The 13,812-nt window shown below is 32.0% G+C and overlaps 1 protein-coding gene across 2 annotated transcripts in view; it reads right to left on the bottom strand.

Annotated features, from left to right (window-relative positions):
• Positions 1-10,640, bottom strand: part of LOC124356911 (TATA-binding protein-associated factor 2N-like) — a 29,128-nt gene extending 18,488 nt beyond the window's left edge. The window contains exon 1 of one of the 2 annotated variants that reach the window (XM_046808206.1): positions 10,508-10,640. The gene's annotated coding sequence lies outside the window, so the exon portion shown is untranslated. Of the gene's footprint in view, positions 1-10,351 lie in introns of both variants that reach the window. The other variant, XM_046808205.1, reaches the window with a different exon arrangement.
• Between the last annotated feature and the right edge of the window lie 3,172 nt (positions 10,641-13,812).

Genomic DNA, 13,812 nt, shown 5'->3' with positions numbered 1-13,812 from the left:
TTGTGTGTTAACAATAGTCTAATCAATATAATTTTTTAAGCTAAAAATGGAAAATAACCAAGTTACTGTTAGTAAATTGAGTATTATTAAATAACTCTGACAAGCCAGCGTATGTGTTCCAAGCGATGGGGTCATCATATCCTACTGCTTGGAAACTTACACAAAAATATATAAGCCTATCTTATAATTACAGCAAAACTATAACTTAACCTAAATTTAATTTTCTTTTCTTATAGCTGACTAAAATTAAAAAAGTTATATATAACATTAACACACACACACAAAAATGAACAATTTTCAACGTAATTTTAGTAAACTATAGCAAATTTAAGTTTCATTATATTTTTTACTTTTACACGCCACTGTATTAGCTTGTTAAAGACCTGTAACAGCTCGTCTCCACACACAGATGATGTAGTCTGGTGGGGCCTAATTCATATATATTATTCCAGCATCATTTAAAACTTATGCTGTTTTGCTTAATAAATTCATTTAATTTCATTCGGTGAGTTTTAACTATTTTAAATATTCGTCGACCCTTGGTATTTTTTTCATTAAATCCCTGAACAGAAAAACACCCATTCTAGACATTTTACAGAAGAAAACAACAGCTGTGGAACTGCAAATGGATTCCACCACGGAGTTTCCCCTCACTACCACCACTATATTTCATAGCCAATTCCTACCACATACCGAGCGAGAAGAAAATGGTGGGCGACAGTGAATGAAGCCTAACCTAAAACTTACTAATAAAATCTGTTTGCGAAATAAAATAATCTACGGGTAGGAACATTGCAAAACTAAATATAAATGTATCGTTTATAATTACACTGTCAGCAACTGGAACAGGCATACAGCATAAAAGCATAACATTAATCCATAAAAGTTACAACATAACTGGCTATTTTCAGCAGCAGATTTGAAAATCATAACAAATATTTACAAACTTGCACATAGACGCTTTAAACTTTAAAGTTTTCCACAAAAATTTAAACGGCTCCAGGATGACGTATACAGTCAAACCTCAAGGGACCGGACAGAAAATTCGTCATATCAAGTATTTTGTTTTAATTCGTTATGTTGAGGTAGGTTCAAAGGTACAATTTCGCTACATCGAGGATCACAGACCATCGGTCGTGTTAAAACGTTGTGAAATCGTATGCTGTACTTTATTTGAATAGTGTGTAACACGAAATAAAAATGCATTTAATTTGGAACAATGAAATTTTATTTTTTTGTTAAATTAAGAATAGAGTATGTATAGCAGAGGAACTGTAATACAGTAGCTATGTACTTTCAAAACACATGAAAAGAAAGTCGAAAAGCAAACATGACCTGAACAAAACTAAAAAATCTTACACTATAATCTTTGTTATGACAAGGTGCAGTCGTGGAAAATTCATTATATAGAGGTGAATTTCACTACAAGAGGTTCTCACAACGAAAAATTCACTATACCGAGGGTGTTTTATTTTTTTTCAGGATTACTAAAAATTTGTTATATTGATGTTGTGAGTATGCTTTATTCGTTATGTAGAGGTGACATTTGCAATGATTCTTATGGAGACTTCTAGGGAATTTAAAAAAATTTGTTATATAAAGGAATTTGTTATATTGAGGTTTGACTGTATATCACGTGATAGTACACAATATACACTACATTATGGCATATAACACATCTGGTTTTATGCGCTGAGAACATTTTTAATAGGCTACTAATGAATTTAAACTCTTCAAATTTTGTAGGTAAGCGCTCAGAACCTTGAATGTAGTTCTGAAATATACAAAACGGCTCCAGGATGACACATTTACCACGTGAAAGTACACTATATACACTACATCATGACATATAATACACCTAGTTTTATGCGCTGAGAAATATTTTATTATGCATACCGATTTTACAGGCTATGTGCTGAAAAAAAAAAATCTATGGATAATCGTACCTCAAAAACGTATAATATCTATACGCTATTTTTTTTGTTCATTTGACATTACCCAGAAGGCACAATGTGAAGTGGTAAAGAAATTTAATTATTGAAATGAGAATATAAATTGACTCATTAAATGTGACATTGTAAAATATAGAAGACTTTTATTTAATGTATGATGAAGGAATCTCTAATGAATGTTTACAGGGATGCAAACAAATTACATCCCCATCATCTGTAAGGTTTGTCTACCTCCTAATATTTGGTTTTTGGTTCAAGGAGCAGTCATTACATGTTGGCGCTAGCTTAACTTGACATTATTACATCACACAGATGATTTCATGCTTTACAATAAATTGCCAGAATCTTAAAATAAAGAATATTGAATTCAAACATTTAAAAATTCTTTAAAATGCTACATTATAAACCGGGTATATTACTCTGTTGAAGAGTACTTAGATACTTAATTTATTTATTTACATATAAATAGTTTTGTTAAACATTTAAAAAATTTCATTTGTTGAAAATTCACAGGTTTTTTTTAGCTTTGCTAAAGATGTAAACACGATGTGAAACTTTAGAATGAATAAATAATGAGAATAACAGGAAAAAATTTACCGTGAAAAGTAATTATGGTGTAATCAAAACATAATCAAGGGTTAATGCATTGAGAATTTAATTTTAAATGTATTAACATTTAAAGAACAAATATTCTTGTATTTGGACTATTACACTTCCTATGATAGTGCACAGGCATGATTAATTTTAAACGTCAAAATAGATCATCGAGTCATTTTATATAACAATGCCATCAAACATAAACTAATTTTAATCATCAGTTATTTCTCAACATATAAATTTCTCCTCGTTCATAGTTTAAATTTATGTTTAGGACACTAACCACTGGGTTTGTCCCTAAGCTTCCTTCCTGATTTACCCATCTGTAGTGATGGGATAACCAGTCAGTTATTTCTGTTGTTAATCGGTTATTTTAGTGGAATGAATAACCAATTACTTTTTAGATTTAATCCAGATTAGTTTGTTCATTTAATTTTGTAGATTTCATATTAATCAGATGAATTAGCTGAATCGCCACACTCAATCTATTTAGTAATATTTTAAGTTTATTTTCACATTACCATTACACTGAAATAAGTAGACTACCGGTCTGTGTAACTTACTTTTCATATAATACATTTTCCAGTATCATACATAAACAAAATCTTATCCTTCACGAACTATCTTGATCATAACACCTACATAATCTTGTAAGAAAGTCATGCATTTGATGTTTTACATGGAAGATCTTCGATTTCGAGTTAAGTAGGTAATGTTTGCAACAGATCCTAAAAAAATCAGAATTAAAACTAGTCATCAGTTATTGTTGACATTTATTTCATGTAATTAATTTTCAAATCAATCCCAAACAAGTCTACATTTGAATAAAACAAAATTAGGTACTTTGGGATTATACCGACCACACCAGTATAAAGAACACAAAAATATAAATTTATAGAAACAAACATGATTGAACGAAAAAACAACTCTTTAATTACAAAATTACGATTATCAATTGATAATGGGGTCAGATTCCGTTATATGACCCCAACGCTTCTTTTTTCAATGAACTTAAACGTTAAAAAACGCTGTAGTTGAGTAACAGATCTAACATTCCATCAATCAACAAGCATTTCCAGGTATTGTGATCGGTATATTGTTGCCGCTGTTATCTTATATTTCTCGAGAATCCCGATTACGGCAGGCCGCGCGGCATCACATGATTATTTAAGTTTTTTGTACGGTACATAATTGCCTTTCCATTACAATTCAATTTATATTTCTGATCAGCCACTCTAGAATTTGATATTTTACTGATAGGTACTATCTCGATGGATGTTTTTCTTACGTTGACATCAGCGCTGATGGCCGGAACACTCGCATTTTGGGTGGCGGAGTGTGATCAAGAATAAAAACAAGTTTTGTGTGTTTTTTTTTCAATAAAGAGTTTAGTTTTTGTTTGGTAATGTTTGTTTTTGTTGAATTCTTGTGTTTGGAGAGATGTAGGGGTAAAACACGGAAGTACAACAAAGCGACGCACCAGCTGAACGGGCGGCGAGACTCTGCAATCACGTTATCTACTAGACCGCTCGACTTTGACCTCTGTCTGAGGATGGGGAGGGGTTTGCGATAAGACAATTCCTGTTTTATATTGACGAAATATTGTTCTACGCTATTCTAGTAATCAGTAGAAGCAAAATGTCAAATAACGATTCATGTGTGGGTGTGGTCGGTATAATCCCAAAGTACCCAAAATTAGTAAGCTATAAATAAAATATAAAGAAAATCTTCATATGATATAAAAATTATAATATAATATGAATAAAATGAGTAAGTCACATACATAAAACACATTTTTACACAGAACATAATAAAGAGAGTTAATTTATCATTATTCAATTACAATTACGTTGGACTTCAAGAACAAACAATAGCTGGATTAGAAAATAAACACACAAAAATTGACAATTTAAATAATACTGGTATGTTGCAAATACAGTGCACTATGTTTTACGACTTACTATATTTTCAATGGAACCTTAAAAGAATAAAACAATTAACGGAAAAATGAAAAATTAACCCACTGTATTTACATCAAGTAACAAAGACTAATTAAAACATATAAAAATAAACTATCGTAAGCAAAATGGTTACGAGCAGTTTAAAATAAATGAATAAAAAGTTTTCATTCACGTTTAAAAATACCATTTTATCAACCACTTTATCACCCATGTCACCGTCAATTACGCAATGAACAATAAGCTTAAACGCCACAATCACAAATTCGGTACCATGTCCGTCCGACTGCGCCTACTGATTAATTGATAGATATGAAGAGTCAGAAGGATGGGTTGGGGAAAATAACCGTACCTATTGGGACAAGATTGCAGCGTGGGCAATATAGTGATCAATAATTTCAAACCAACCCCGAACCAGCTAAAACAAATTCTATAATCGTAATATTAATTCTGTTTATTCATTTTAGATATATAATTTTGAAATGTAATATTATTTTTTAATATCTAAGAGTCTACAATGTAATTACCATTTAAATGACAATATTATATTAATTAATTACGAATCGCTAAAGTTATCAGAAAGGTAATTGTTTAAGTACAGGACTGGCGTAACTAAAATAACTGAATTAAATAAACGACTAATTCAAGTACAAACTAAGTAAGTTATTAAGCACAATAAATTAAGTTATTAAAAATTAGTCTGTAGAAAATTTAGTCTTAAGACTAATTTAAAATAATTTATATTAATAAATAACTACTTCCAGTATAGACTAAGTCTACACAATCAATTAACTTATTGAAAATTATTCGGAAGGAAATTTAGTCTTAAGACTAATTCAAAATAACCGATAAGAATAAATAACTACTTCCAGTATAGACTAAGTCGGTACAATCAGTTAACTTATTGAAAATTTAATCGGTAGGAAAATTAGTCTTAAGACTAATTTAGCTGGTTGCAGCAAAAATAACTGACTAATCGGTTAAATTGAAATAACCAAACTAACCCGTTATTTTCATTCAGTTATTCCCACCACTACTCATCTGATGATGAAATTGAATTCACTATCAAAGTCTGTGATGAACCCGGCATCTACATCACATTCAACGCTACTAGACGGGATAATAAGTATTTGTTATCTAGCAACTACACGCAGGATTCTTCCCGTACTGTATTGATTTAAAACGAGACTATTTTTGGCAACAGTCAAAGACATATTGTTAATTTTAGTAAGAGACTAATCATTACTAGGCTGGGTTTGGGTCTAATAACTTTTGTGTAATGCACTTGGGTCTGAAATATTCTGTTTAAAATTCAAATAAGCATAAAATTATGAACTGAGGTCTCTTTCCATTTATTAATAAATAATATAGCCAAATGTATAGGCTTGCAATTATATTTCTCCTAGTATAGTATTGTGCCATTGATTACGTTTATATCTATGAGAAAATAAAATCTGTTGCCATTTAAAACACGCCTGTAAGTTATCTAGGTAGGAAACAGCACTAATTATACTATAGAAAACTATGCAATTACTAGTCTGTCAATATTAATGATGTTCAAAAATTTTAATTTATTTTTTAAATTTAATTCATAAAATCATGTAATTACTCTAAGATTAAAACTCCGAACCAAAGATTTTGTATATAGTAGGACTTTCTATGATTTTAACATGTCTATCACACAATCCTTGTCTACTGCTATGCAAGTTTTCACATTGTTGCCGGTTCCTGGCCTAGTATGGTTCAAATCTAGGTTCTCCTTCCATTCTTTTGAATAAACAGCTCGAAACCAACATAATATCCATTACTACAGATGACGATTAATGCACATAATTGTATGCTAGAGTGACTAATGTATGCAAAGATTAACTAAATTCGGCTCTACCGTTTTCACGTGACTGACCAACCATAACAGTTTTTCTTATAATAAAATACTAGTAACATGACAAGATTTTCAGTTTTGATATGTAAAATCAGTGTGGCTCCGAAAATAGGTTTGGCTTAAGAATGAGAGTAGTAATATAATATAGTAGACTGTGTGTAGAAAGTTTTATTAAAATCAACTAGTACATTTTTGAAGTAAGGCCATCAATAGATTTGGTTTTTCAGCATTTGACTGATGTTTGATTGGATTGATATTGTTACTACAATATAACCCGCATACTATACTTAGTATGCGGTTATACAATGTGTATACTTCAAAATCAGCTCCTTCATTTTTGAGGTACGGATGTCCATAGATTTAAAATAAAAGGCACAACCTAAGAATAAGGATTATATTGCTGCTATAGTATAAATAATGTACTATACTTAGTAGACTATGTACTGAATGTGTATAGAAAGTTCTATCAAAATCGGCTTGTACATTTCTGAGGTATCCATCCATCCGTAGGTTTTTCCAGTATTCGACATGTAAAATAGATATAGTTCCGAAAATAGGTGCACCTAAGAATGAGGGTAATAGTAATAATACGAGAAGTATTCAGAAAGTAAATAGTTTCATTCTACTGCCGCTTTAGCACTGCAATCGGTGTTCTGCGGATGCGCACTAGGCGTCCTTGTTCACTAGTTATCGACTCACGACATTTTAGTTGTTCTATATTGTGTTTTCATGAATGGTGAGAAAGTGGGTTAACGTTCAATGGCGGTCAAACAAATGTGCATGATGAGAATCGAAGTAGTCGGCCGGTACTTTGGGATTATACCGACCACACCAGTATGAGGAACACAAAAATATAAATTTATAGAAACAAACATTATAGAACGAAAAACAACTCTTAAATAACAAAATTACAACGATTGTAAATTGTTAATGGGTTTCCTGTGACGCCCAGAATGCAGCAATATCAAGGATGAGTGAGTGTAGTGTCATATCATCATTCAGGCATATTTTAGATTTAGGCAACAAGTCATGATCTTGTAAAAAACAAATGGCCCCCTTTTTGCTCCTGGGTAAATCCCAAATTCTCATAGTGCTACCCATCACTAATCTAAAACACACGGAAGTTCAACAAAGCGAAGTACTCGACAGATACTGTGGCACAAAAGTACAACAATGCGGCGCACCAGCTGAACGGGCGGAGAGACTCTGCAGTCACATTATCTAGTGGCCGGGCCTACGGCACGGTGACAAGCTCAGGTCGCAAAAGCGGTCTGTTTTTAAATTTCCCTCCAAATTGTTCTGTTAGTGTCTGATAGATTGGGCGATCGTCTTCGCTTGTCTAATAAGAGTGTTTAACAACGGTCTACGTTTAGAATTTTCAAAAGTTTTATAAATATCCTACAGATCGCAGTTGTATGTTGAAGTTGAAAAATCATTCATGAGTTTACTCTCTGCTTTTTAGCACTTCTGATTGGGTGTTTTCCTCAGTGTTGTTATTATAATACTTTTGAGGTTAGTGACACAACTAAACGACGCAGACGTACATGTTGGTGGGTTTAGTCTAGACAATGGCCCGGATGTTGCAATCGATTCGCCCGAGCCGCTTTATTTAGACTATGATTCAGACATCATCCCTGCCACGCCGTAACCTTGCTCGCGTGTTATCGTTCCTACATCACGGATAGCCCAGCAGGCCCATGTTCCATCTGAACGAATACCTTCGCAGCTGAATTTTCTAGTATACAATAGCGAGCGATACGATGTGGCGCACCATTGCTGTTCGTGCGGCCGCTGACCGTGAATTAATTCGCGCCCGCGCGCCAAAACAATACGATCCGCAATGGGTTAATGTAAAAATAAAATTGTGTTAAAAATATTGTTTTCTTTTTTTTAAACCATGCTTGCTTTCTGACCCCACCTCATATAATATAGTAAACTGTGTATTTAATGTGTAAAGAAATTTTTATTAAAATCAGCTCGTATGTTTTTGAGATACAGGACCATCTAGAGGATTTCGTAGAACTTGTCTTGTTAACCCTAGAACTGGCGGTCATTTCATCCTGTAGTGTCGGGCTGTTTTGGAGCTTCGCGCAAGGTTTTTTTAAAAAAATTATTAAAAATATAAAATAAAAGCAATATAAATAAGAGTATATATTTTTGTGTTCAGAATTAAACGTAGAATTGCACTATATTGTAAAATTAACCATAAAAAATTTTCTAATAAACACTTTTTTTAATCAAATATAAAATTTACGAAAAATATTTCTTAAATTTGGGGGGGACCATACCTAGCAAATGAAGTTATAGTGAGAAATATTTATAAGTGAGATAGCCATTCTGTGTCAAATTTTATCTAGTTTCAGAAAAACATAAACATTATACACATTTATGAAAGCATCATAAAGCTATAGAACAAAAAGCAGCGATGCGTATAAATTCTGAAAATCGGGTGTACACGTAAGACTTTGGTAAAACAAGTTTTGCTAATACATTTATATATGAATACATGTTATTTTGCATATTTTATTACTTAGAATAAAATAGAATATACAGTAGTAATGAAATAATTACCATAAATTATTTTTTGAAAAGTAAAAAAAGTTAAATTTTGCCATTATTCAAAAATTTTGCGAAAAATTTTCATTCAGCAAAATATAAAATAGTTTGTAAAGCTTGTATTATATCAAAATTTATAAATTTATGGTTTATAAGTAATAGGAAATATTATGTAGTTAGAAAACTATAAATATAACTAAAGATATTGAAAAAATATAGAATAACCCAAACAGTTATTATATATAACCAAAGAAATTACAGGAAATATATATTTTATTGTGAAAACTATCTATTTACCAAAAATAAATAGTTACTTCAGAGCTAAAAGAGTGCTATAAATAACGTTTAGTAAGTGAAAACATTAACAAACTATGTGAAATGAATTTTAGCCAAGTCATTTTGCCATAGCCTACACAAAGCCGGTAATTTCTCAAACATATTTCAGTAAATAGAAATTGATTTATTCTAAAATATACACGTTTACACTACTACGACATCAAACAACACACTACACATTAAATACGACACTAAAACACGCGTAAAACTATTAAAACTTACAAATATCCACAGCTCGGCACGAAAGTGATACAGAACGGCAGCGGCAATATGGCGGTCACAACAAACGGCGTCGCGTTTTCTTTTACGTTCAAAATAACAAGCTTGCTACGTCATAACCATAATACAAAGAGGAATAAAACTCATCTGTTCCTTAGCATTTTTATTCCCGAATCCAATGGTGCATGAATTATATCGATACGTTACCGGAGTATATTATAAAAAGTAATTATACGAGGGAATGTTTGATCGACAAAATTTTGACGGTTAACACTACAAAAGCGGCATTAACCGACATAATTATGTCGATTAAACAGTTCTAGGGTTAAATGAGTACAGTCCCAAAAATTACCACTAAATCTTATTAATCGATAATTTGGTTCGCTCATTCATTGTCATAGTGGTCACTTATTATAATACAGCCAAACCTTATATTATTTTGTTCAGGTTGAAGATAGCAACTCGTCTTTTGCTACTCTAGCTGTTAATTTCAAATTTATTCAAAATGACATATTTACTAGATAGGCCTATACTACGAGTCACTTGCCATGTAGACTACTGAACCTAGAGCACTTTCGGTTTTAACAATCAACGAAATATGTGGCAAGTTTTGTAAACTAGTGCTTTTTTTTTTATCGAAAGTTGCTCTTTAGCCCTAAAAATAATTATAAAACGAACTCCTTGCATGTGACTGAAATATAGGGATTACCTAGGGCTAGGCCTACTTTCCCAAAGTAAGGCTCCATTGGTAAATAACTTGCTAGAGTAACCAATAAGCCTTATTAAGTTACTCTGGCTTACAACTACAAAGCCTAAACTAACTAAAAATCAAATAATATTGTATAACTTACGAGAGATTAAGACAGTCCAAGAATTAACTTTTTACTTCCAATTACCGAGTAGTAAGGATCGAATTTTACCTTGACGGTATTCTAAAGAAAGAGTTGAAGAATCTTTAATACTTTGAATATTAAAAACAATTACACTAGCAATAGTAAACAACTCACTAACAACTGCAGAGTAAACTGACGCCGACGCCAAAGAACGGATGGCGAATGGTGGTGAAAGAAATGGCGGCCTACGTTCGTTTTAATTCGGTGTGGGTCGTTGTTCAAGCCGGGTACTTTCCTTTCCAACTGTCAGTGTTGCCAATGCCAAATTTAATGGTGTGTTACTTTCTTTCAATATTACACTGCGAACAGTTCAATGTTTCGGTTATAATATTTAGAGTAATTCTGATGATTTTCCATGATTGATTAAAACTGTGAATCTTTAGCCAGTAAGCTTTAGGTTGCAGATAATAGATTTTCAGAAATTGCAATTGAATTGGTGATTTCATATATATATATATATATATATATATATATATATATATATATATATATATATATATATATATATATATATATGAAAGCTATTCAAGGCAAAATTTTAAATCCATAACTCATTTCGTTCTTGAGATATCCTACGAACAGATAGACAGGAATACAAACATACAGAACAGAAATTACGCTCAGCCAAATTCCATGGCTGGACACGCACCATCATAGAGCGAACGCTTTCTTGTCAATGTAGAAATGATATTTTATGCAAAATTTAGTCTACAGATGAAATATTTCGCAGAATATCTTCTTAAATTTTTAAACTTTAGTTTCCTCGATGTATTTTGAACTGCAATGCTTTGGGATTATTATAGTGTCCGCGTATCAAACTTATATATAAACACAATAGTTCTAAGTGATCTTGTGAGAACTTACATGTATTGATATCTATTTCTTTCAATTAGTCCGGCAGTTAAGACAACCAGTGATATCGTCAGTTATAAATCCCAGGACAAACTTTTTTAGGATGTCTTAAAATGAGCACTTCATTGATTTTAAGTTTAAGATGTAATAATCGGGGAACCATTAAATCTTAGAAAATCTAGATCTTTTATAATACCATGGCATAAAAATTTATGTACTGTAATACAATGTGGCATTCAACTTAAAAATGGTGTTATTTAGTTAAATAAACTGTAAAGAATACAATACAGTTAACGACCCTGGAACCCTATACTGGGGCACCGAAGTGCCCAAGAGAATTTTCATTTTGCCTTAAATCAATAGTAGCAACCTTCTTACGCTCATCCTCTACGGATTCTCTTGTCCTTGACCGCCATTTCAGTGGTTGTGTATGAGTGCTCATAACCATATATATCCGCTGTGAAACGGTATTGAGGCATACACTGTAGTGTAAGTTTTGTGTACGTTTATTGTTGTATTTGGATTATTTCTGTCTTATTTTATTTGTTTTCAGTAGTAATACAGTTATAGATAGACAACTTGCATATGATGAAAATGTAGTAGAATATTGTATATCTGAGACAGATAATCAAGATTATGGTTTTGAAGACAATTCAGATGGTAAGGGTGAAATTAACTTAACTGAAAAAGATAATGACTTGCCTAATATTTTCCCCCTACTAGGATTATTTCCCACCAGAAGTCGAGTATATATCACTATCAGATGAATAGGATGAAGATGAAGAATTCCCAAGTACTAGTCAGAATAACAAGCGAAGAAGAATTGTGGAAGATGACTCCCGGGCTGAAATTTCTAATATGGAGCAAACAGTGCCAGGAAATGAACAGAAGGGTAATAAATGTGAAACGTTTATTGAAAAACCACATGAACTTATTATAATACCTGAAAAGCAACTTTTAGGGAAAACTAAACATTTATGGTTAACAATCCATCGAAAACAACTGGCCAAACACCTAGAAGAAACATCGTTGTTATGATATCTCGCATAGTTTGAGCTGCTCGTAGTGAGATAAATGTTAAGAATCGTTTTCTTTATTTGTAGATTAAAGAATGAATTAATGATATACTAGTTAAGTATACAAATCAAGAGCTAGCAGGCCAGAAAGAAAACTACCATGATCAAAATTATTATTAAGATATTACTGATATTGAAATTAAGGCCTTATTAGGACCCATGATTTAATAGGAGCATTAAGTCATAAAACACATCTGATGGTTCTCTAGAATGGAGATAAGAGGGTTTTGACATCACCAGAACTGTTATGCCTTTGGCAAGGTTTTGAGTTTTTATCAATATATTGAGGTTTGACGAAAAATCAACGCGAGATCCTCGGAAGGATGTTGATCGCTTGCACTCATTCGTTTTGGATTACTTTATTGAACACTGCAAAGTCAACTACACGTAGACTCTACTGTTGTATGTTGTGTATACCTGTATATGTATATATCTAATAGGCTTGCAAAGTATTGTTTAAAGTTGGTCAATTCTAATGGTTACTTAGTTAATGCAATTATCTATACTTGGAGGAAAATGGATACTTGAGGGCAACCCAAAGCTGATTATGTTTTTGAAAAATTATCAGAAACCATTCGTGGCAGCATCAGAAATACTCGTATAACAGTTGATAACTGGTCTAGTTCAGTTCCACTATTCAGTGACATGTTGAGTAAGTACAACCTGACAATGGTTGGAACTTTACTAAGGTAAGCCTCCTTTAAAATAAATTATGTTTAATTTGTTTTAAACGCAGGTTTTAAAATCCAAATGTGCCGAACAACAATGTTTGCTTCAACAGAGAGTTAACGATGGCTTCTTTTACACCAAAGAAAAATAAGAATGGTATTTCTCTGTCAAATATGCACTATGGACACTCCACGCAAAAAAGCTACCGGAGAAATTCATTTCTATAACAGTACCAAAGGAGGAGTTGACTTGCTAACCAAATGTTCACTAGTATTCTTGTAGTAGGAAGACTAGAAGATGGTCAAGTGTGATGAATTGAAGATGTTTATTTGTAAAAGCATATCATATTTTGTCTGTACCATTTGCAGGAAGTAAAGGTTAACAAAAATAAAAAAAAAAAAAAAAACACAAATGAGGAGGTAATTTTCATAACCCCACATGTCCATGTTCAATGATTTTTCAGGAAAGCCAAAAAACTGCCTAACTTATATTTTCTAGACAGAACCTCAACAACAACAATATTTTTAATCTGTGTAGCTTTATTGGCAAAAAATTAGTAAAAGTTGTAGAGAAAATTATATTAATCCCTTCAAAATTAGAAAAATATTTGTCACAAGTGGGGTTATGCTCAAAACAACCTTCACATGTGGGGTTTTGAAAACAACCCACTTGTATATGTGGGGTTTTGTTTCAACCAATTTAACTAATATTAGATTGGAAACGTTTTGATTAATACATTATGCTTTTGGCTACTAAACAATAAGGTTTAAAAAATAAACATGTATAAACAAGTGAGAAATTTACACAGTTTTATTAATTCTC

The sequence above is a fragment of the Homalodisca vitripennis genome, chromosome 3 (assembly GCF_021130785.1).
Source record: "Homalodisca vitripennis isolate AUS2020 chromosome 3, UT_GWSS_2.1, whole genome shotgun sequence".
Lineage (NCBI taxonomy): Eukaryota > Metazoa > Arthropoda > Insecta > Hemiptera > Cicadellidae > Homalodisca > Homalodisca vitripennis.
The sequence above is the reverse complement of the archived record's forward strand: the minus strand, read 5'-3'. Positions and strand labels throughout refer to the sequence as shown.